Source organism: Dermacentor variabilis, chromosome 2 (assembly GCF_050947875.1).
Source record: "Dermacentor variabilis isolate Ectoservices chromosome 2, ASM5094787v1, whole genome shotgun sequence".
Lineage (NCBI taxonomy): Eukaryota > Metazoa > Arthropoda > Arachnida > Ixodida > Ixodidae > Dermacentor > Dermacentor variabilis.
In genome coordinates this window covers 153,487,151-153,511,331 of record NC_134569.1, presented here as the reverse complement: position 1 = coordinate 153,511,331, position 24,181 = coordinate 153,487,151, and the positions used below count along the sequence as shown (strand labels likewise).

Genomic DNA, 24,181 nt, shown 5'->3' with positions numbered 1-24,181 from the left:
ACTGCAACCTGCGTGCGCGCACGTGTACACTTTCCCATTGTTTATGTTTCAGAGTCGAAATGCGACTTCTATGCACCCTCTACAAAACCTTCTCCGCCAGAGCTTCGTGTTCTCTGTACCGCACGGTCTGTATAAGAATGAGGTCGAACGCTGCAGCCGAGTGCCTTGAACTGTTCAATTAACGCGATATATATATATATATATATATATATATATATATATAGTTATATATAATGTGTGTGCGTGTGTAGAACGACAAGCACGGGGGTTAACCGAGAGGCCCGATTTTTGTTAACCAAATCATAAGAAGCCAACAAACAATGATACCACGGGCAACATAGGGGAAATTACATGTACTTAATAATCGAGTTAAAGAAATTATAAATTAATCGGAATGAAATTCATTGAAGAAGCAACATACCGCCGGTGGGGAACGATCCCACAACCTTCGCATTACGCGTGCGAGGCTCATACCAATTGAGCTATCGCGGCGCTGTTTTCCAATCCACTTTCTTGGGTATTTATGTTTTACTACTGGGACTAACCCTGGGAGTTCATTTTCTCTATGTTGTGCTTGGTGTCAGTGTTTTGTGGCTTCTTATGATATGACAAAAAAAATCGGGCCCCTCGGTTAACCCGCTTTCTTCTCGTTTATTACATAATGAGGGAGGGTCTCGAATCTGGCAACATTGATGTCTTCAGGTGGCATGTGTGGGTTTATTGACCGGCTGCCAAAAAGATTACGTTCTCGTGAAGCCTACGGCAGAAAGGATGTTCCATATCCGCCGCCAAGGTCTGTGAGTGGTGGCGCTGGCTAACACTCCCAGGATTCTACTAGGAAACATAAATACCCTAGAAAGTGGATGGGGAGACGGCGCCGCGGTAGCTCAATTGGTTGAGCATCGCACGCGAAATGCGAAGGTTGTGGGATCGTTCCCCACCTGCGGCAAGTTGTTATTTCGTCCACTTTCATTTCCATTAATTTATCGTTTGTTTATTTCATTCATTAAGCACAAGTCATTTCCCCTATGTTGTCCTTGGTGTCAGTGTTTGTTGGCTCCGTATGATATGAATAATAAAAATCGGGCCCCTTGGTTAACCGCCTTTTTATTATATATATATATATATATATATATATATATATATATATATACACAAGCGTCTGTGTCAGGCTGTTCGATATTTCTTTCGATATTCGATGCTTGCTTTTCGTATTCGAAAGCGTTGATATTCGCCCCACTGTAAGGAATAAAAGAGGCCATTATAACACAACGGTCTTCGTTTCTACTTCTGCCAAGATAAATAGCCCATAGGATTTCTCGGAACCCTGTCAGTCTTTCTTTCCTGCCTTTCTTTGTTTATTCTTTTCGTTTCTTTTCTTTTTTTTTTCTTTTTGCGTTTGACAGACTGCATGCGAGATGAGGTCGTCGACTCGCAACCATAATTTTTGCATACATCCTATTCATTATGTTTCGGTCTATGTGAAGCGCAGATGATTCATTCGAAGCATGTTTGAAATCACTATTAAACTCACAACGCACTACAGCGCCTAGTCTCATAATACATTCTCACATTTTGCGCGCTTTCTTTGGAGCACATAAAGAAAGAATAACACGACAGCTATCGTCACGGAAAGGATTCAACTAGATATGTATTCATCAATGCGCTGTGCAACTTTTGTACTGAAGGCTTTGCTTTTAAAGTTATAACTTAAAAATGCGTAATTAAGTTGGGCTAATTACTTTAGCTATACCCATAATAGAAAAAAATACATTCAGCTGCTCCAGACGACAATCAGCATTGCTAATTTGGCTGCATTCGCATAGCGCACTCTCACATGCCTTCCTTCTTTTTTTTTTTTTTATAGGCTTGGCAAAGGTTAGATGAAGCACCCTGCTTATGTATGTTAGAATTGGTGCATTCAGGGGGTTTCGTGTCATCCAGCAGAACATCGAAGTAGCGCTTAGATATCCATGTATTACGTGTTCATTTTGAAGAAGGAGCGAAGCTCTAAGTGAACATGATGCGTGATTTAGCAAAAGTGAGCAATCGCGATTAACAGAACCTTCCAAATCCTTCCTGCAACATCTTGGTGCATTTATTAATGTACAGCTGAAACATTTAGATGGCAGAAATAAGTAGCACAGTGTGAGCACTGAACAATTATGCAATCTAATACCTTTAAGGTGCGTAGCCATCACAAAAATGCAGACTAAAAATAAAAAAAAATGTTTGGTTAACAAAAGTTCTTAATATTAACTAAAAACGAACAAATAAGTATGTATAGTGTGGACACTCTAGACAAAACTCGACACACATCGTAAAACAGAAACGCGATGAGCGGGATCTCGGACGAATAATTTTTTTTCTTAATTTTCACAGCTATGCATGGTTATCCTGACTTCCCCAGCGCGCTCTTGCAAAATGGCTCAAGAACAATAAGGAATTTTGAAAAGTTACACTCGACGAATGAAGCTCGACGTTTCAAAGTGTGATACCACGTCTATGTTCTTGTATCACATTAATAACAGCATCGTCTTGTATAATGCGCACTACAAGTCACGGTGGAAGAATAAACTTCTTCCACCGTGCTACAAGTATCTGGTCCTTAACCTCTCTCCGACCCTTTTTCGGTCATCACACGATATTTTAGCATTCCCCAACGCTTCCAGATCATTGGAGCGGGTACATCGAAACTTACCTAATTTTACTAACGATGTCCGTAAATTAACTTACCTATACCTTTGTCGCACCTTAACTTTAATTCACTGTTTCTGTTTGGTGTGCTCATCAGAAGTGTTTAGCTGAGAAACTAAATCAGTTCAGGATAGGGCAGGGCAGCTTATTTCGCGTTGTTGTGATTACAGCACAAGTATACTACAAATCGAACTCGATTTTTCGCTGCAGTTCTTAATACTCTTTCGGCATGGCTCTGTTGATTATTCCCTAAATATGCTCATAACACAAAACCATTACTTTTGCGTCTTGATATTCCTCATTACAGGTCGCGAAGATTGTGCAATCAGTTCCTTTCCTGCGCGTCTATGGCATAACACCGACATGCAACTCATCCACTCTCCCTCGAGCCATTGCTTTTGGAACAACATTTCTGATATCATGGCAGCCGAGCGTGACCACAAAGAGTTCCGATAGCGATAGTAATCATGAATTCTCGTTTACTCTATACAGGGCGTCCCAGCTAACTTTAGCCTGAGTTTAAAAATATGTGAATGACACGTAGCTGGGCAGAACAAGGGTAATGTTGTTTGCCGTCACTTGGAGATACTCAAACTATTTTTTTATTCCGCCTATTTACATGATTAGGCTTACTTAATTAATCAACTTCTCGAATATTATAATTAGATGAAAAGTGTCAATGAGAAAATTGCAGAGCGGCATGAAAAACTTGCCCATACAGCCTTCTGTTGCTCAATACGTGCTACATAAAAGTGCTTTTCCGCGTGTGAATGACGCCCGCGAATACACGCAAAATTGCCGCGCAACTCGCCGCTCGGGGCACTTTTGCGTGTATTTGCGGGCTTATACAATCATTATACATCAGCTGCTGATGCACAATTGCGTTAGACGCCTTTCCTTGTCGTCTTGTTCTTATTTTTTATGCGTACCGAATTACTGCGGCAACACTGGTGTGTAAATTTTTTTGCACAATATTGCCCTGACATTTCCTATACATTCCCCCCTCCTTTGCGCAGTGCCTCTGGTAAAGTATTTCTGGATAAATAAATTGCATAAATTCTCCATGTCGCCTACTAATGACCCGAGCAATGCGAACAAAAAGTACGCTTTCCCCTCTTATTTTCCTAAGCTGTAGCTGTCTGCACTTACCGCAGAGAATTTCCACGAAACGCCAGTCATGCTGAAGATGCAGCAGTAAACACTAAAGATACAGTGAACAGTGCAGCACGCGTAAAGCACAGCGCAACCACTGCCTCACTGTGCCTAAACGCGCAGACGCCCTGCACAAAATAAAGGATCCTCCACGACTATTGATCGAGCACGGTTCAAGTGAACACAAGTAGGCCTAATTTATTAGCACCAAGATGCACTTGGCCCATGTTATACCTGCACGTTGCCTAGTTTTCATCAGTCACGATAGCTAAACTAATGTCTGCGAAGTACCTGCAGTATTTATTTGTTGGAAAGGTGCGAGAAATAGAAGCGATGCGTTTGCAGAGTCACGTAAGAAAGTCTATTCGTTCCCATATGTAGGCCTTTCCTCAGTGTGGGTCTATATATTCGCCTGCTGCATTCTAAACATCACCATAAATAGGTATTGCAGTAAGTTTCCGTTATCTAATTGACTGATACGCTTCCGAAGATGCAGCAGTTAAGCGTATTTAGTAAAACTGCAGCGCCCGCAGCCTTAAAACCTAATTCTAATTGATTTGATAACGAATTTTAAAAAAGTACATTTCATTGTGAATGCGCGTTTATTTCGGAGCGAACACCGCAGCCGTGGCCTCCGTGAGTGAATGTCACCGTTACTTCATCATGGTAACAGTGCATGCGCCGTTTAGCCAATTTCGACCAACTAATTGCAGCCTTTGAATAATAAAGCGCATTCTAGGAAGCAATTTTAAAAGTAACTTTCTTAACTTACGAGTCACTAATATGTCTTAGCAGTGCTTGTAGCTGGGCTTGTTCGTGCATATTCAGTAAATATAAAGCAGCGCCACCTGGAACAGGGACGGAGAAAGAGAACAGGACGAACGCTATCCTACTTTTTCGTCCGTATTCCAGGTTGCGCTGCTTTATATTCGCTAATACCTCGCCAGTTTTGCTAGTGTTGTGTCACGTTGATCTAAAAAAAAAATGACGCTGTTCGCAAAAAAAAAAAAAAATGTTGTCACTAGGCAGACAGAAATATCGCGTAGTGTGGTGACGCATGTGTTAAAAGGGCAAGACTGACGCAAACTATTGATAAATATTGACACGGAAGAGCAGCAGATGAATGCAGTCTCAGCGTGGCTGCAGTGGAGGCGACGATGGACGCCTACTCATTCCGCTTGCCCTTCGATCGCCATTTTAACATGCTTCGTTACCGTTGCAAATATATCTTGCGCATGGCTTTCTGTCATAGCCACACGCTAACGTTCTCAGTTGAAATGCCGCGCATCGATCACAGTATCTCCAGGTAGCGTCGAACAGTGACACGTAACAATGTCGATGTGTGGGACAAAATTACGTCACAAAAAACTTAGCAGTCCTAAAGTCTTTCTTTGTTTGCTTGTTTTCGTGTAGAATACTTATAAACGTTACATTATCCTAAGAAATGCTGAATGCGTCGTTACTGAATGCGGGGACCATTTCTTTAAATCGATGTAAATTGTCACCTACTGAGATTTCTTAACCTCCTTTTCACGCCATTGGAAAACCTTCTCACCAACGATGTCCCCCCAATACGTGGCACTCTACGTCGTTTTATAACATTCACATTAACATTTTATTAACATTATAACATTAACATTAACAGTAATTCTAAAGAATTACTTATGCTTAAAAGGGCAGACCAAGTATTTGAATAGAAAAAGATACTGTAGTACTTAATGCGCACTTGAGATTACAGATTTTTACTTCCTTTTCTATCAGGGAAAGTGCGGCCATGTCATAGCATTACCCGCCTCCCTCTTACATACGCCCGCAAGAAATGTCAGTGAGACTTGCATTTTTTTAGCCATTTGTTGTGCTTATGGGGAAATGGAAGAGGAAAAAAAAAAGAAAATGCTGAGATGACAGGGACGATGACTGTTGCACGCTAGACGTACTCTTCGGCCATAATATAATACCTGTACATTCAAGGGTGCAATGGCTGAGGTCCACGATAACTGTGGGCAATTTTCGGAAATTCCGACAATGCGTAGATGCATTCGGTGTACGGACATCACCGACGGGATCATTCTTCGTAGCTCAGAGCTGGAAATGTTTGCTGGAAGGACCTACTCGTGGTAATCAATTACACTTTTAAAAATTGTGCGTAAACGGTTCGCGGTTATTGTCAACGTAAGCGAATAGCACGAACGAACGAACGAGAGAGTGATTTAACCAGAGTGCGAAATAGTGAACGAGAGAGAGGCGAATGAGATAGAAAGCGAGAGAGCGGGCGAGCTGGAAAACGAATGGGAGGGAGAAGTAGAACGAGGGAGAGAAAGAGAGAGAACGAGAGAGCGGACGAGCGCGAGCGAATGTGAGGGAGTGAAAGAAAAAGCAAGCAAGAAGGCGAATGAGTGAGCGAGTGAGAAAGCGAGAGAGCGAGCAATTGGGAAAGCGAAATAGAGCGAGAGAACGAAAGAGCGAGCTAGATGAGAGCGGGAGGCCAAGTGATGGAGAGCGAATGAGAGGGCCGAGCGAGAGAGAGTGCGAACGCGCAAACGAACGACCGTCTCCCTTGCCGAGTCCGACCAACAATCGCGAAACGGCCCAAAGAAGGCTGTGTTCCACAGCATGTCTGTAAGCCTCTAAAATGGGGTGACCTGGGTGAAGGGAGAGCAGCCGCACGGGACAGTCAAAGTGTTTCGCAAGACAGAAGCTAGAGCCGTAAAGTAACGCTGAAATGTTGGGCAAACTTGATTGATTATTTAATTGGCAGGCAGCCTAGAGGGCATCAGGAAAACCAGCGTTGCCGAAAGAAGGCTGCTGAAAGCAATGCGCACGACAGCCGAATGCACTGAAATGTACTACAGGGAAATAATTAGACGTATTAAGGAAACGGGTGCCTATTTTGCGCTTACCGATGATGATAATGAAGATGAGCACGAACATCACGCGTACAAGTATGAGCTGTCCTGCCTCTGCATTGGGTCCGATATGGAAATAAGCCGACACATCGGGCTGCGAACACGTGTCTGGTTCGAGAAGCGCCAGTCGTATAAGACCCGCCTGTTAGTGCATTTGTACGTTAACATCGAAACCCTGCAAAATTCTTATTTAGCGAGACGTTCTTAGATTGGTAGAGAAATAAACCGTGAAAAGGAAAAAAAAAGTACGAAGAAAAAAAGTCACTGCGCCGCCCGGGAATCGAACCCGGGTCGCAAGAATGGGAATCTTGCATGATACCACTACACCAGCGGCGCCACGAGAGCAGCTACGTATTACAAAGCTATAGGTGCGTTTTCCTTTCAGCTAAGCTGCTTTTGTTATTTGATACAAAATAAACTGAAGTAAGCGAGTGCAAAGTAGGTCACTGGGAAGATTTGTGTCTTTCCTGCAGAAATAATATCGGTTATTTCACTAAGTTATTCAGGCTGCCTATAGTTCGAGCTTTTTTTTTTTTTTCTTTAATGGAGCTACATAATGTTCCTCCACGGACGCGTTTTCAAACACATGCGCTAATTTTTTGTCTGTATAGTTCTTGCGGACGCGTAACGTAGCAGTTCCAAAAAAAGAAAGGAAAGGAAAGGTGGCCCACAGAAGTCCGATAACTATCCGCCATGTAGGGGCGTAGTGGATTTGGCGTTGAGCTGCGAAGCTCGAGGGCGCGGGATTTGAATCCCGTCCTGGCGGCTGCATTTAGATGGGGGTGAAGTGGAAAAAAAAAAAAAAGATGCCCGTGTACCATGCAGGGGGTGGACGTTAAACAATCCCAGATCATAGTTTTGGCACGTAAAAGCCCAGAATTTAGTTTTAAGTCTTCGTGAAAAGTGTCTGCGATAGGAATTCTATCTTTAAATGATTCTCCTCCCCCCTCACCCCTATCCACACACACACACACATTGAAGACGTCCCATGTCATTTTACCGTAACATTTATACAATATATTTGATTAAAACGTTTCGAGACAACTTCTTCCATTGGACATTACAGAGAGAATGAGAGAGAAAACAGCAGGCTGGCAACTGCCACCAGAAGAGGAGAGACGGCAACCTACTCTTCAATAAGTAGGGGATAGAGAGATACAGATTAAAGATGAGAGGATGATAACGAAATAAAAAGTAAGACGTCTGCAGATCACAAAAAGTACAGTAAAGCAATTACAAAGCATAGAGCAATGTAACCGTTTGAGTGAAGCCAATAAACTAAATGAATGAACACCTTAACTTATCTTACTCAGTTAGGGCGTGGATCCCGGACAAAAAGCTGCGAGAAACTACAGATACACTAATTCTTGAACTGACAAGAAAAAAAGAAAAGAAGGAAGAAGACACATTCAGAATATAAAGACATAAACGCGCTTCCATCATGCTCTATAAAAGTTCTGACTTTATTTTTTTTTGGCGCGGTACAGATCTCGATCAAGTCGCGTAGAAATTATTCCGTTCGTGCGCGCCTCCGTGGATGTACTTCCGTTACACTCCCCGTCGTCTGCCCCGACAAGGGAATTACAGAAGAGGGCTTTCCCCGACAGGTTCTCTTATTGTGGAGAAGCCATTCTGCTACGTGCGCGTAGCCTTCAAAGTCTGGAGGACAGTCGAGGTTATCACCGCGAAAAAGGGCCCAAGTGACATTGCGCCATGAGTTAAAAATGGAACACTATCTGTTTGCTTGATGCATGCAGCTCTCTACCTAGTCGAGAAGTACTAAATGTTTCCTCCTTTCACGGGAATCCTGCCTAGTCTTATCTTTTAAAACAATTATCTGAGAGTGTTCTGTGCAGATTATTCCGAAATTTGATTGTCTACCAACGCAATCAATCCACAAGAAATAATGATACTCTATCATTCGCACACACCTTGCACAATTCCAGATATTTATCGCATGTTATCTAGTTAAATAAGTATATAGCTAAATTAAGACAGTGCTTTAGGGGGCAACACCAATTTTCCTATTCAATATACATATAGAAAGCATACATGCGCTCACGGGAACAACCACTGGACCAATCTCAATTAAATTTGTTGCAATTGAGAAATGAAATATTTTTATAGCAACTCTAGGAAGCAGAATTTTGATTTAGGTTTGCACGTTTTTATGTATATTGTAAAGATGTGCCATTTTGTAGGACACAGGTCACAAGTGCTCAATAGAGAGTTAACAAAATTGTAAACTGCCATTAATGAAAGCTTTGTTGCTTACATTTATACCCCAAAAGTGATGGTAATCGCTGTTGAAAAGCTCCATTGTAAAACGCATATATGTAACAGGGATCTAGAAATATTGAGCAACCGAAGTTGGGGTAGCCTTTCCCTTATGCCTTCTCTCTCTCTCTCTCTCTCTCTCTCTCTCTCTCTCTCTCTCTCTCTCTCTCTCTCTCAAAGTTGGAGTCGATGAGGTTCTTTTCGTACGCCACTTCACTAGATGACACGTGACATATTGATGTGCGCAGAAATGAAGGAAATTAGGTTTTCTGCTGATTGTGACATCCACGAATACCATTCGTTATAACGAACGCCGTTGACAGCGATGAGTACAGCATCGACTGCTCATCTCCGCATTCGCATTTTTACCTATTGCAACGTAAGCGAACACATTTCATAGAGAATGGCGACGCTTGTTCCTGCTGCTTCGGCATATCTTTGTACACTTTCGTAACATTTCGTCCCTTCTTGTTGGGCGAATCAGTGCACTTAAAGAAACTAAAAAGGAGCATCCCAAAACAAGTCTGCACGACCAGTTCAAGGTGAGGGTTATCCTGTGCCCTTTCCATTAACGTCATATGTGAGTATTATATGTGCATAGTGGTGGGTCATGCATAACGGCCGCGATTAAGAAAGTACCTTTGTCTGCGTGATTTTAGTGCTATTGTTTCCGAAAGTGAGTTCGCTTCCGCAAAAAATAAAAGCAGGTATAACGGGCCCCAGACTGCAATTTGCCTCGTGATAAGGGGCTTGATAAAGCCAAATTGCAGAGAAATTTCGCTATATTAATTTTGGTTCCAAAAAAGGAAGATTTCAGCGAGCTTTCTTTTTTTGTCCCATCTACTCGTATTCTAAACGTGGTACCTGGCACAGAGAGTATGTTGTAGTTATGTATCGTACATTATCATAAACGAGGCCTTTCGCATGATTTCTTCCTTTCTTTCTCGTTATCTTTTTGTACTTTCCTTTGTACTCCAGTGCAGAGTAGCATACCGGATAATTATTCTGAATAATCTCTCCTCATTAGATCTCATACTACTCACTATCACTATGTGTTCAAAAATGTCATTGCATCGGATATATAGTGTATGCATCGCAGCCACAGCGAAGGCTGTCTCAGACTGACTGAAACAAATCTCGAAGTCCCTACATTTATTTCGCACAGCAGGTGCCTAAAGCAATTTCAGACGCCGAAAGTGCGTCATGACCGTGTTGTTTGGAGCAACACCTGTTGGCCTTTAAAGGCCCTTTGTCACTCGTCTACACATGCGGCTCACGTCTTGCCTGAGTCCCCCTTCACGCATCCTCTCGAAGGGATCGAAGGTTTGGCTTGGCGTACAAACACCAACACGCAGCCACCGTATGCCATATACGCCCCCCCCCCCTTATCCCTCGTTCCCCCTGTTTATGCCAACTTAACCAGACAACGGGCAAAATTCTGCACCGTAATTGAACCATCACATCTTGAACAAGACATAGGCACCCTCACGAGGGCCTTCCTCCCCCTCATCTGCCCTCACTCTGGCGTGGTGAAGCGATGGTGAGGTGAGGTAGGGCGGACGCTTTCAGGTGAGGGAGAGGGAGGGTGTGGTGAGGATGTCAGGTTAAATGACGAAAAAGCGCTTCATATTATTCAAGTACAGCGCCGAGACCTGGCGCTGCGGGAGCAAGAGGACGGGGCTAAGCGACAACGTCGACAAAACCCTGCAGTTCGAAAGCGCGAAAGTGGACGCACGCGTCTGGACCCGCCGTGAGCATGCCGCAGTACGGGGAAGGCGGGTTCGACAAAAGCCGGCAACGCCGAGGAGAGCCTGTAGTTCTAAACCGACGCTGCTTGCGGTCATCGAGCTTTCTCTGTTAATCTGTCTGCGCACGCCGTATATGTTCACTTAGTCAGCTTACGTTTAACTGCAATTCGTACTCGCGCTACAGCTACGAGCTTTACACTTCGTGTGATATTCTAACATGCTGGTATCGCATTCATTGCTTGGCACTTATGGCGAAACTGTCATTTCTTTCGCCCACTTTCATTTCCCTTTAGCTTACCCCTTCTAGATTTCAATTAAAAAACTACAGATACTTTCCCCTATACTTCCGTTGGCTTCGTTACCTGTTGGCTTCATATGGTTATCGCTAACAAGAATCGGACCCCTCAGTTCCCATTCTCCTCATTCATCCATAATTCCCACGATATATATATATATATATATATATATATATATATATGTGTGTATATATATATTAGTTCAACGAGGACATCGTTGTCGCCTCGTTTTACCCAAGAATATTTGAAAGAAATTAGGGTTTAGTAATTATTTGCTGTGCTCATATTTAAGCGAGAAACATTTGACTATTTCAACACACCATTCTCAACATTGGCTCTATCTATTCTAATGTGAACGCGGTTTGACGGGAAGTTCACTCGGTAAACGGTGAAACATAGCTGATAACTGCCCTATATATAACGCTTTTGACCTCTTGCTAACATAATTTTTTTGTGAAAGTTGAAATTTACTGTCTGATTTGAAAGTTTGTCTACACGTTAGGAATAAAATTCCTCCTGTTCTATCGGTGTTCATTTCTGGCACATTCATCTCGTTCAGAACATTAGGAGAGCCTTCCTGGTGGTTTATAAAATACACACTTGTAAAGCTCTGTAACGCATGCATAAACTAATTATCTGCGAAATCTGTATTTAACCTACATACTTCAACGTTTCGGCACACAACGCGGTTAACATGGCCCCCATTCTCTGCAAATATAATACACCCGAAGCGGACAAGATTGATGAGATATACCGGCGTCAGGAATATACCAATAATATGTAAGTGGAACTTTTACAAGACCGGTGTAAACATCGTAACGCATTCCCACAAGCTGTAAATTCATCTATTTAACTCGTACACGTTAGGTTCTCTAGAGCATGCAGTTTACATAATTGCGATATCTGGTTTTAGCGCAGAGTTACGTATTTGTAAACTCCGCACTTATATATTTTTTTTACTTACCATTGTATGGTAATTCTTTTAAAATAAATCTAAGCGCTAAATCAGAATTATGTTTGAACACTCACTAGAATTTAGCTTTCTCTCTCAAATGCGACAGGTTTTGTTCAAATCGCTCCAGACGATGTCTAATAAAAGAATTTATGCGTTTTACATATATGCATTTGAATAGGGAAATGGAAGCTGTCCTCGATCTAAACTTTCCTCTTAAGGGGACTTAGCCAAACTCAGCAACCATATGCACACCCCAAATGGTATGTAGAGAAAGGGTGTTAAGGACCGAAAAGAAAGAAAGAAAGAAAGAAAGAAAGAAAGAAAGAAAGAAAGAAAGAAAGAAAGAAAGAAAGAAAGAAAGAAAGAAAGAAAGAAAGACGGAGACCCACGAAATACAGACCCTCTTGAAACAAACGGCTATGGACGTCTTGGTCACCGAGGTTCTTTGATGTCAAGGAACTGCTGCAATTTACGTGTTGCTTTGTGAGCTCGCAACGCATGCGGCCCCGGTCCAAGGACCTTTGACGCGCCGTAACGTGAACAGTTGCAGATAAGACTCTTCACACCCGCAGCTGTCGCATGAACTAGCTCCACCCAATGCAATTTGTAACAAATAGGCCTTTGTGAATGCCATACGCAGGCACAAGTGATACAATAATGGTGCCTCGCAACAGGGGAAGCCTTGTGGTAGCTGCAGCTTCGACGGTAAGAATCTAGAATTCGCCGGGGACAATTCGAGAGGCAGGCAGAGTTCGAGTGAGCCAGCTGTTTTGCTACAATTGTAGCTTTCTTTTAACGAAGTGATCAAGCCCCCACGGACACTGCGCGCTTGACTCTGAGGCTGCTCTGCAGGACAAAAGAAGCGGTCGCACGGTCATACCGCATGGACATTTTACTTTGTTCTTTCGTCTTTGTGATGTCAGCCACAGCTGAAGCACAGTTTATCCAGGTGCAGCAGGTGCCACAAGTCGTAGATGAATGACGCATTCACCGCGCGGCCAATCGAAGTTAAAAAGAAGCCGGTTGGTGATAAGCATGTATCTTGTTACGGCTTGCCTTTCTTTAGTTCAAGCAGCGTTTCCAAAGGTTCACACATGGCTGATAGCGTGATTCAACGTTTTCATATGGATTTTTATGTAGAAGTATGGCATAACTTGAATGGCTAATCATAATTGTCGACAAGATGGCTAACAAATTTGTAAACAAAAAAGTAAATAAAGCGTCATTTAAATATATATTCTCTCTCAGTGAGTGCCGCTCCCCTGCGAAGTCCGAACTGCTCCTGTACAGGCCTACTCTCCGTGGCCGCCATCCGAAATACTCCACCGCTAAACGCCATTACGAAGACATTGCGCTTCATCTCACGGATGGCAGCCCCATACCTCTTGTCACCAATATCCGTGTGCTCGGCATGCTCATAGAGGCGAACGGGGCGAATGCATGGCCCTCGGCAAAATCAAGATGAATACAGCCAACACCATGAGACTTTTGAAGCGGGTCTCCAACTGCCGTGGGGGTTTGAAAGAGGAGAATGTCCTCCGATTGATCCAGTCATTCGTAGTTTGCCACATCACCTACGTTGCTGCGTATCTAAACCGGTACAAGGCTAAACAAACGAAGCTCAACATCCTCCTACGCGGTGTCTCTGAACAAGGCCTCGGCCTCCGCGGTTGCACCAGCACTGACCTCCTCCTTCAACTAGGCGTCCACAACACACTGGACGAGCTCGCCGAGGCCCGACGACACTCTCAGCTGAAGAGACTCACTCTCACAGCGACGGGCCGCCACATCTTCACCTCGCTCGGTATCACCTACCACCATCAACGCGGCCATAAGCACCATACCACCATTCGAGTCTGGATTCACGCCGACCCTCTCCCCAGAAACATGCTACAATGATCTTGTGAAGTCCTTCTACTCAGAGCGTAGAACCTTCCCTTGCCCACACAACAAACTATCCCGAGCACAGGATACAACTTTCCGCCTGCTACAAACCAATACTTACCCCTCGTTAGATCGTTACAAGATCTACCCAGACATTTGCTCCAATAACACGTGCCATATCTGCAAGACACAGCCAGCCACACTTCCACACATGCTTTGGGACTGTACACGACAATACCCCGACACTAACCCCACGACCCCCTCGTCGAGAGGGCAAGCTGCCCTGCGTAGCTCCAACTTTGAGGACCAACTCTGGGCCACTCAGCAAGCCCGCTAGGCGGCGAAGAGGCAACACCTCGACGTTGTTAAGAACGGCCAGCTGCAGTGCAAATTTGCCAGCCATTTACGCCAGCGGTGGCAACCTCATCTTGGAACGCCGCCGCCAACCTCTAACCACGGCGTGACTAAATTGACTTTGTGTCGGGAACAATACGCGCATTCTCCACTCTCCGTCGCTTCAGCTAGGATGCGTTTGACGAAGCAGGCTTTGTGCTGAAACCGCCACCGTTACGCTCTAGCCTAGTCGCCGTTGTGACTGAAGGAGTTCGACGAAGCAGGCTTTGTGCGCAACACGACAACGCGGACCTGATCTGCTACGGGTGGGGGAGTTGCCGCGGGAACGTCGTCTTAGGCTCCTTCCCACGCGCCGACCAACGCGCAAGACAATGTGCTACCCGGGCGCGCTACCCGGGCGCGCTACCCGGGTCGGCTCCGAGTTCTACGAAATTCGTGTGGTGTCGGTTTCGGACCGTGAACACGTGTGTGTGTGCATGTGTGTGTGTGTAAACCGTCCCGCGGAGAGGCGGCTAGTTTACGAGGACTAAACGAACGTTCGCGTCACCTTGTATCGCGGGAGGACCGAGTGTTTAAAAACTGCTGTTTTGTGGATGCTCGACACTTTCTTAAGCAGTCATGTTAGACTGAGACACTCTCTCAAACAGTCGTGTTAGACTGACGTACTTTCTCTCGCAGTCATGCTAGACTGATGAACTGCATGTAAATACTGTAAATATACCCATAGTTTTCGTTCTCGATGAGAAGCAGTCCTTCCCTTCATCAACGTCCTCAGCGTGGATAAGTTGGACGACGGCATGGGCCAGCTACCTTCGAATTCATGCCGGACTCCAATCTTGACAACGGATCACGAGCGATGGGATTGAGCCCCCAATCCTGACAACGTCCCCACGTGGGAGGCCTAGGCCCAGCCACGACCTCTTGCTGGTTTCAATAAAGTTTATTCGGTCAGTCAGTCTCAATGAGTGTCGGAAAAACCTTAGAATAAATAAATAAATAAATAAATAAATAAATAAATAAATAAATAAATAAATAAATAAAGCGTAGTGAGTCATCGCTGCAGCCCCGAGCAAACAAATTCCCTAGAAGGACCATCCATACGCCTCGCTTTTTTAGAACGCATGAATCGAAGATATTAATCCAATATTTAGCGGTGGATAAAACAGCGCTTGGAAATTTTAAGAAAAATCCATATTTTTGAAAGGTGGCGACGTGAGTTCAGCGCTTGTGTTGTGGGTCAAGCATTGAAAGCGACAGCGAAGTATTAAGGTTCGCGGTTTCGTCGACTGCATAAACTGCAGTAAACATTAATTAGCTTACCAATTAAAGTAGAAAGTACGATGTCAGTTGTGTGCAGGCAAACGTGAACAGATATCTGCGGACACTCGCTGTCACAACGCCGGTGTGATGAAAAGTGCGACGAACGCTTCGAGCTGCCTGTCTCTTCAACACGTCCCTAAAACCTGAGAAAACGTGGCCTGCAGGGACTAGGTGCGCGGGGAGGCAGCGCGCATGAAGCCCCCAGCTATCTCGGCTCGACTGTCTTTGCACCCGCTCGAGATTACCTCCAACCTAGGGCGCGCGGGCCGCGTATATAATCAGCCACGCGTGGCCACTGCCGGGCTATATAGAGAAGGGGACGCGCACGCAGCGGTCGCCCCCCCCCCTCCTTTAGCGTGCGATGTATGCGGAACATTACGGCGACGGCGACGGCGAAAATTTTCCTGGTGTTTTCCTATAATTGCTATCTGAATAAAAATGGTTAGATTGTTGAAAATTACAACATTCCGTATAAATACTTTCCACCTTTCTACACTCTTAAAACGGTTGCACCCTTTGGGGTGTGTATTTGTCCCACAACAATAATCGTCATCTGCCTTGCTGGCGTTTCCTTTCTTGAAAACTCGGCTCTGGCTACTTTCCTGTCGAGAATGCTGCGTCACACTGATAACGCGCATGCCGTTCGTGACTGGGAAGTACCGGGCTCGCAGCGTTAAAGAAAGGAAACGCGGGCAAGACAGATGACGATTATTGTTGTGGGACAAGATACGCCCCAAAGGGTGTAAATTTTTCTAAGAGTGTATGATGTCTGCGGAATGCTCAGAATTGCGCTATCTGTCACAAAGCGATGATGACGAAGTCATCTACGTAAAGAAAGAGACCGCACAGAAAAAGGAGAATTCGTTTTTCTCGGCAACCACGGCACTAAATTTGGCGAGGTTTGTTGCATTTAAAAGATAAACTTAAACTCTAGTGACTGTTGGTCTCGAATGCTTTATGTAGGCCTTCAAATTTTTATGAAAAAGTGGCAAAACCAAAAATGTTCAGAAAACGAAACTATCAAGATTACAACTCTGTCCTTCGGCAATAAGATATGATATCACAATTATGTGCATTGCATATAACAGTACATCTAAAGCGGACAAAATTGACATGTTACACGTGAATCTCAAGAAATTTGGTAATATGGAAATACAGCTTTTGCAGAACCCTTGTACACAACGTAGCAAATTCACGTAAGGCATAAAATGAGATATCAAATTTCTCCGCTTTCAATGATCTAGTGGATGACGTTTACAGAACTGCGATATATGTTCTTGATGCAGAGCTATTAATTTGTAAACTTCGTGCTTCTATTTTTTTCAAGCTGTCGAATTTGTTGAAAATGTTTTTAACAAACTTAAGGCCCTGAATTGAAATTCCGCCTACAGCAGTCACTAGAATTTAACTTTCTCTCTCAAATTCACCAAATTTCATTAAGGTTGGTCCAGGCGTTATGTCAGAAAAACGTTTTTACGTTTTACATGTACTTAAATAGGCCACGTCGGAGTTGGGCCCGAGCTAGAGCTTCCTCTTAAATATACACGCCAGTTTCGTAATGTACTGGAGACGAGTTGAATGAACTGAAAGCTCAAGATGGCCTAGGAATAAAAAAAACGAAGAAATGTCGCCATATATATGCGTAATGAATGACGCAAAATGTTAACGACAATAGCTATTGTCAAACGTAAATCGAATTCGCTTACCGTGAGTCAACGCAAGTATTCTTTTTTTTTCATTTCTGCTAAATCATGACAACACTGGGCATTAGCGATACATGTGCATAATGCGTCTGCGGTGATCTGTTTAAAAGCACTATGCGTTTTGATCATGTAGCAGACCCCTTCACCGCCAAACGTTTCATCTTTTTTTTTTCCCCTTAAATGTCCTTGCAGTATGCGGCTGCCGCACGGTCTCGTCGTGCCCGAGACGTGAACTTTATATGGAGTTCAAACCGGCATTTGATTATTCCCCATTCCACATGGTGCGTGCTACGTATTACTACTTGCAGCTGCAGGACAGGACGGAAATGGTTTCAGTTAAGAGTGGTGTCAGTTGTGATTCGAGTTGCAGAACAAGTTACAATTACATGGGCTCTCCAAGCAAATTTTCGTCGTCGTCGGCGGAGGCGCCGTGAGGCTCCACATATATTTAGCTGTTTAGAAAAAGGTTTACTTGAACAAAAGGCGATACGAAAGCTTTGAGTTACAATGACGGCACAATTCCACCAGGACGATACTATGTACCATGTACGAAGCATTACATACGAGGCACATTTTCAAAAAAAAAAAAAAAGAAACGTCCGAGTCCACCATGGCCTCACTGACATATAATAACGTAGACCCATGGAAACGCACGGTTACACATAAACTAATTCTAATGCTATATGAAATGATGTTGCGTACAGACAATGTGCACCTTGGTTAGTGCAATGATGATGTGACAGAGGCACTTCGCATAATATTGTAGCGATGCTATGAGAGGTCTATATACGAAAGCTATCGTGCATACGAGAGCGCGCACACACAGAAATTTCCGGCACCTATACATACTCCTATTTATTTATTTATTTATTTATTTATTTATTTATTTATTTATTTATTTATTTAAAATGTCCTTACAGGGCTCGATGAGGCATTGGGTAAGGGGGGCATTACAGAAGGATTAGAAGAGTCTATAGGGCATATAACAAAAACATAATAGACATACATTATTAATAGACAGTGGAAACATGTATACCCATCTTATACAAGCATTAAAGCTTTGTACAAGAATAACAGGGTCGGTAATGTATATATGTACCCTGCTAAGGTCCTGCAATCAGGACCGCAGTATCAATAAATATCAATAGATAATATTATAAAAAAGACAAACGATACACTTCTTTCAATAAACAATGAAAAATATATATATAGCCACTCCAGTGCACATACTCAACAATACTGAAAAAATACAAGAATAATAAGCGAAATAATCAGCTCATAAACAAGAGAGCACATAACTGGAAAAAGAAGAAAAAGCATCATGCACTTTATTGAAGTTAGGCGGTGGAATGTAACAAAATTTTAGGTTGTTACCTCCATTTTCTGCACACTTAAGCAAAGTCTGCCCGACTCTTGGCCAATCCCCGCGAGTGGGTAAGTGCCAAACTCATCAAGGACATCATCATCATCATATGAACTGATGAGTTGGCGGAATTAATCGGGTTTAGATTTGGAGACGATGAAATCAGGGAGAGCGTCCCACACTCGAATGGAACGAGGAAGCACCGACCAGTTGAATGCAAGAGTGTTCCCGTAGATGCGCGTGAAGCTGAGACGATTATACAATCTGCTAGATGTGCAAGGTGCGACTTGAAGCCGTAATGATTTGCTATCCGCATGAGCGTACTTGTGAAATAATGATATGAGTGCAAAACCACGTCGAGTACTTAGTGGCTAAAGTGAAATATCAAGTTTTATTTGTGAGATTCTTGAATTGTAGGTGTAGTTACGCGAGGTAAACCTGGCGGCCCTATTTTGAACTGATTCCAATAAGCAGATTAGGTTGTTATGATGAAGTGACAGATTGGAGAGGCAAATTCGAGCTGGGGCCGAACAAACGTCTGATAAGCTAGCCTGCGGATGTTAGAGGGCGAATTACGTAGGTTTCGGCGTAAATACTCCAGTAATTTTGAAGCATTAGCACATATAGCAGTAACGTAATGGGTCCAGGAAAGGCTTGGTGCAAGATTAATGCCTAAGTATTTGTAGGAAGTAGCTGTATAAATTGGCTTATTATTTACGTTATGTAGAAAATAAGAGATTGAGTGTTTACGAGTGAAGAACATTACTTTTCATTTAGTCGAATTAAGAGTCATTAACCAAGTGTTACACCAATCCAAAATAAGCTGAAGGTCGTTTTGAAGAATGAGGTGATCATCGGGGCTGGTTATAGGATGGTAAAAAATGCAGTCGTCTGCGAATAATCGCACTCGGGATGTTAATTTATTCGAAAGATCGTTAATGTATATTAAGAATAGTAGCGGCCCAAGAACGCTACTTAGTGGGACGCCGGAAGTCACATAGAAAAGGGGCGAAGAAAGATTGTTAACGATTGTAAATTGTCGGCGATTAGAAAGATAGTTCCGGAGCCAAGTTAGTGTCAGTGAATCCAATCTTAGTGCGTTTAACTTTCAAATCAGGCGGCAATGGGCTACGCAATCAAACACTTTGGAAAAGTCAAGGAATATTCTATCAATCTGTACGTTATGGTCCATGTCTAAATGCAGGTCTGTCGTGAATTCTAAAAGCTTTGTTTCACATGAAAAACCCTTCCTGAACCCGTGCTGATTAGGGGACAAAAGGTTGTTTGATTCCAGATGGTTGTATATGTGACAAGCAATTATGTGCTCGAGCATTTTACAACAAATGCACGTGAGTGAAATTGGCCGGTAGTTATCTGGTGAGTATCTGTCACCGTTTTTGAATAGGAGAAATACTTTCGCAGTCTTCCAATCTGACGGGAGCGCTCCTGAAGTTAGTGACTGTCTGAGAATGTGATATAATATTTTGCTAGAAATTCTGGAATTAATCTCATCGACGCCACAAGAATTAGATAACTTAAGATTGTTTATAAGAGATACAATGCCGTCGATAGTAATGTCGATGGGCGTCATGTACTGATAGTCCAAATCGGGAACATCAGGTAGGGTGGAGTGATCTTCAGTACTAAATATAGATGAAAAATGTGTTGAAGCATGAAGGACACTCATTTTCTGTAAGGGGCACGTGGTCACTATCATGTAAAAAAAATTATTAGTGTCGCGGTTCGGAGAGATAATCTGCCAGAATATTTTAGGATTGGATTTGAGAAGAGATGGAAGGTCATGTGAAAAATATTTATCTTTAGCAGTGTATAAATCGGAGTTGTAGTTTTTTAAACACTGATTGTATTTTCCCCAAGGTGATGGGGTGTGCAGTCGTTTAGCGCTGCTGCACAAGTGTTTCTTTTTGTTTCGAACACGCCGAAGGAAACACGTGAGCCATGGGTTCGATTTATCATTGGATCTTGTGATTACTGGGATGTACTGGTTTACTAATGAACGTAATTTGTCTCGAAATAGTAACCAGTTTTCCTGGATCGTTCTACTGTAAAAGGAAGGGAGAAATGCATTGTTGAAAAGAAAAAAATATCTAGGTCAGCGATAATGGTAGTATGGTCACTTTTGTTATACATTCAAATTGTTTTATCTAAAATGTTGGGACCGCGAGTGGATTGGTTGGCAGTCTGGGTGAAGTTGAAGTGTAGGGTTAAATTAATGAATTTGGATGACACTCGACAGGTAGAGATAAGCTTTGCCCAGTCGATGTGCGGAAAATTAAAATCCCCTAATATTGTAGCGGAATATTAAGGGTTAATTTGAGTAGGTTATGGTCGCTAGAACCATCCAAGTATGTTATTTGCTGAACTGTTTCAGGGTTGGTTATCAGTACTAAATCTCAGATGTTGGGATCGCGAGTGGGTTGGTTGGCAGTCTGGGTGAAGTTGAAGCCTAGGGTGAAATTAATGAATTCTAATGACACTCGACAGGTAGAGGTACGCTTTGCCCAGTCGATGTGCGGAAAATTAAAATCCCATAATAGATAAATTATATCCGCTGGGCAAGCCTTAATCGCAGTAGCGATACTGTTGCGAAAGTCGGTGACAAAGGTTTGCTGTGAATCAGGAGGACCGTAACAGGCACAAATGATCACTTTCGTAGAACGGATTAGAAAGGCGGCCAAACGATCTCGAGATTCGAGTCTGAGATAACGTAATAAGATGTAATTATTTTTTAATCGCAAGAATGATGCCACCACCTCGCCTGTCAAGGCGGTCATGCCGGTAGACATTCTTAGTGCTGGCGAGCAAAAAAAATTCATCATCAGAAATATCTGGGCGCAGCCAGGTTTTGGTGAGAATGACTATGTCAGAATCGGCATCTTCAAGGAAGGAAGAAACCATTTCATGCTTTGATATTAGGCTTCGGATGTTAGTAAACGATAGTGATATTGGTGTTATAATGGGAAAAGATCGCGATTCTTGACGGTCGTGAGGGCGCGTGCGCCTCTCATGCTATCTATTCCACCGCACAACAGTTTGTGTAGCAATATCTATAGACATGTGTCGTTGTACCCATACGCAGCCTATCAACAGATAATCTATGCGGTTTTTTTTTTCATTCGGAAGCGTGCCCTTAGGCATAATACAAAGGATGTTAAAAATACACGAACAGATTCGACTCGTGCAAAAAATCTAGGAGTGAACGACGATGTGGTCCATGTATCCAACGTTCAAGGTCGGGTGGGCGGCCAGGCCGAAGGCCTGTTGCCCGGAGGTGGCGGAGACAGCTTAGGTGAAGTCCTGGGCACGTCCATAATAGGCGTGTCACTGTCACATTTTGGATTTCTGTGTTGCAAAATGGGCACGATGAGCCGTAAGGACCATGGTACTGTTGTGGCCAGAGAGCGGTCACAGACGGGGTGAGCGCGACCCCGACACGTAGCCTCCTTAACGTAACCTCCTCTCGGCGGGTTAACCCACCAGGGAGGTCTGACCCACACGGAGGTATGAGAGCTCGTGTGGTACGTCGGAGGTTTTACTTTTCCCGGATCAGTCGTCCGCATGCGTCTTCAGGAAAATGTGGAAGTGGGTATGTTGTAATCTGTGGGTGGGTTGCCATATCTGCTTCAAGGAAACCCGGCAGGGCTGCTCGAGGCACTCACTGGACGCGTATGAGGATATTCGTAGTGGCGGCAAGACGGTGAATGCTATCTGAGAATAGAGTGGACCGAGATACCCTACGTGTGTCGTGAATGGCTTGAGTAGTCTGTGCGAATGATGAGTTGAGAGCACCGAGCAGCTTGAAGAGTAGGTAGCAACCCGGCCAAGCCGTCTCGTACGGCAGCAAGCTCGGCAAGATAGGCCGGTGGTGCAGGGTCGGCAACATACGAGCACGTCTGGCCTGCCTCTGGTACCAATGGGCACACAAGAGCTGTGTGAATCATGGTGCCATTAACACTGGCATCAGTGTACGCTACAAGAGTCGCATCGTCTTGATTATCATCGGCGCGACGAAGGCGAAAAACTTGGGCATAATCTATACGGTTTGTTTTGCGTCTTAGCAAACTGTATCAGTTTTCTTCTGGCTTGGCGAGTAGTAAACGAGAAGTCTTCGCGTATGAAAAATGATGAGCCTTTAAGCTTACGTGCAGCTGCAAGAACCTGTTCTTTGTCTTTAAAAAATGTGAACTTTGCTATGAGGGGCCGGTGCTTGTCTGCATTGTATTTGGCTAGTCGATGTACACGTTCAAACTGTGCACCAGCTGTGTTTATATCGAGCTTTTCGGCGCAAAACTTTATTATGTTCATCTACGATGCTGCACAATCCTCTGCAGAGTCATCTTGAATACCAAAGAAAAGCAAGTTAGATACGTATACCATATACCGCCTATACTATATAGCATGCCATGCTATATGACATGCTGTTCATGCGGGTTATATTGCCACAATATTCTGTCACCAAAGTTGCTCATACCAGATCTTACATCGTTGACAAAATTACTCCCGAGAATTTTGTCAATGGCAGCTCAAAGGCAGATGTCACGAAACAACACTGACAGCGCGTGCCATTTATCTTAAATCGCACCAGGCTATTCAATATTAAAAGTGCGAAGCAGCATATCAAGGCTGAAATCTAAAACTAACGAAATTTTTTTTTACGGGAGCGACTGCTTGCCAGTCATTTCACTCTACTGTCGAGAGGGTTCAGGTTAAGGCCAATTCTTTCTACCTTATCTCAAACTATATTCTCTGTCTCTCTTCCGCATACCGGAGCCGTTCTTGGGTGCGGCGTTGTGCTGCTGAGCTAGAAATCGCGGATTCGATTTCCTGGTGCAGAGGTGGCCGCACTCCCATGCGGTGTGGTGCCGCTTCGCTTAAAAGGAATACACACCGAATACGAAAAACTAGAAATTAAAAGAGAAAGAAGAAACGGGCTAATAAATAAATAATGTCACGCATGCGCACAACATACACTAGCAGGCTTGGTATCAGCACTCGATGTGTCGATGCGGTCCGAAATGTCCATCATATATAGTAACGCTTAATCCTCCCCACGGCTGTCGCTAAGTCTTCCGGCGCACCTGCGACTGCACAGCGGCCCCAATGACGCATGCCGAGCGCAGTGCTTTCCTATCAACGCTCTCATTTGGCAAGTTCCGTGTAAACCCCGTGCACTGATTGAGGAATGCGACAACTCCCGGAAAGGGAGTCGCGTGGGTGGCCTATAGATGAAGGAATAATATTCAGCGAAAGAAACCCTCACATATGATATTGGCGTAGGTGTTGCTTCCAACGTGTTACTGGATTACCGCTCGACGAAGGCGGCATCGTTATCGGCATGCGTGTCCTATACGTGCATCGTTGTGGTTATCACAGTGCATGCGCTGAACGCGAGTTCTCTCGTACCAGCGGCGCGAGCGGTATAGGAGGCTCTGGCGCCCACTACTCCCGCATTCTAGATACAATTACGCGGAAGGGTTTACATCGTGGGTGACTCAAGGTTGAGTG

The 24,181-nt window shown here is 43.8% G+C and overlaps 1 protein-coding gene and 1 non-coding gene across 2 annotated transcripts in view; one reads left to right on the top strand and one right to left on the bottom strand.

Annotated features, from left to right (window-relative positions):
- The window catches only part of fray (oxidative stress responsive kinase frayed), a 247,480-nt gene that overhangs the window by 8,966 nt on the left and 214,333 nt on the right, over window positions 1-24,181 (top strand). The window lies entirely within an intron of this gene.
- Window positions 7,021-7,091, bottom strand: TRNAG-CCC (transfer RNA glycine (anticodon CCC)). Its single transcript has one exon. It is a non-coding gene; the product is annotated as a tRNA-Gly (tRNA).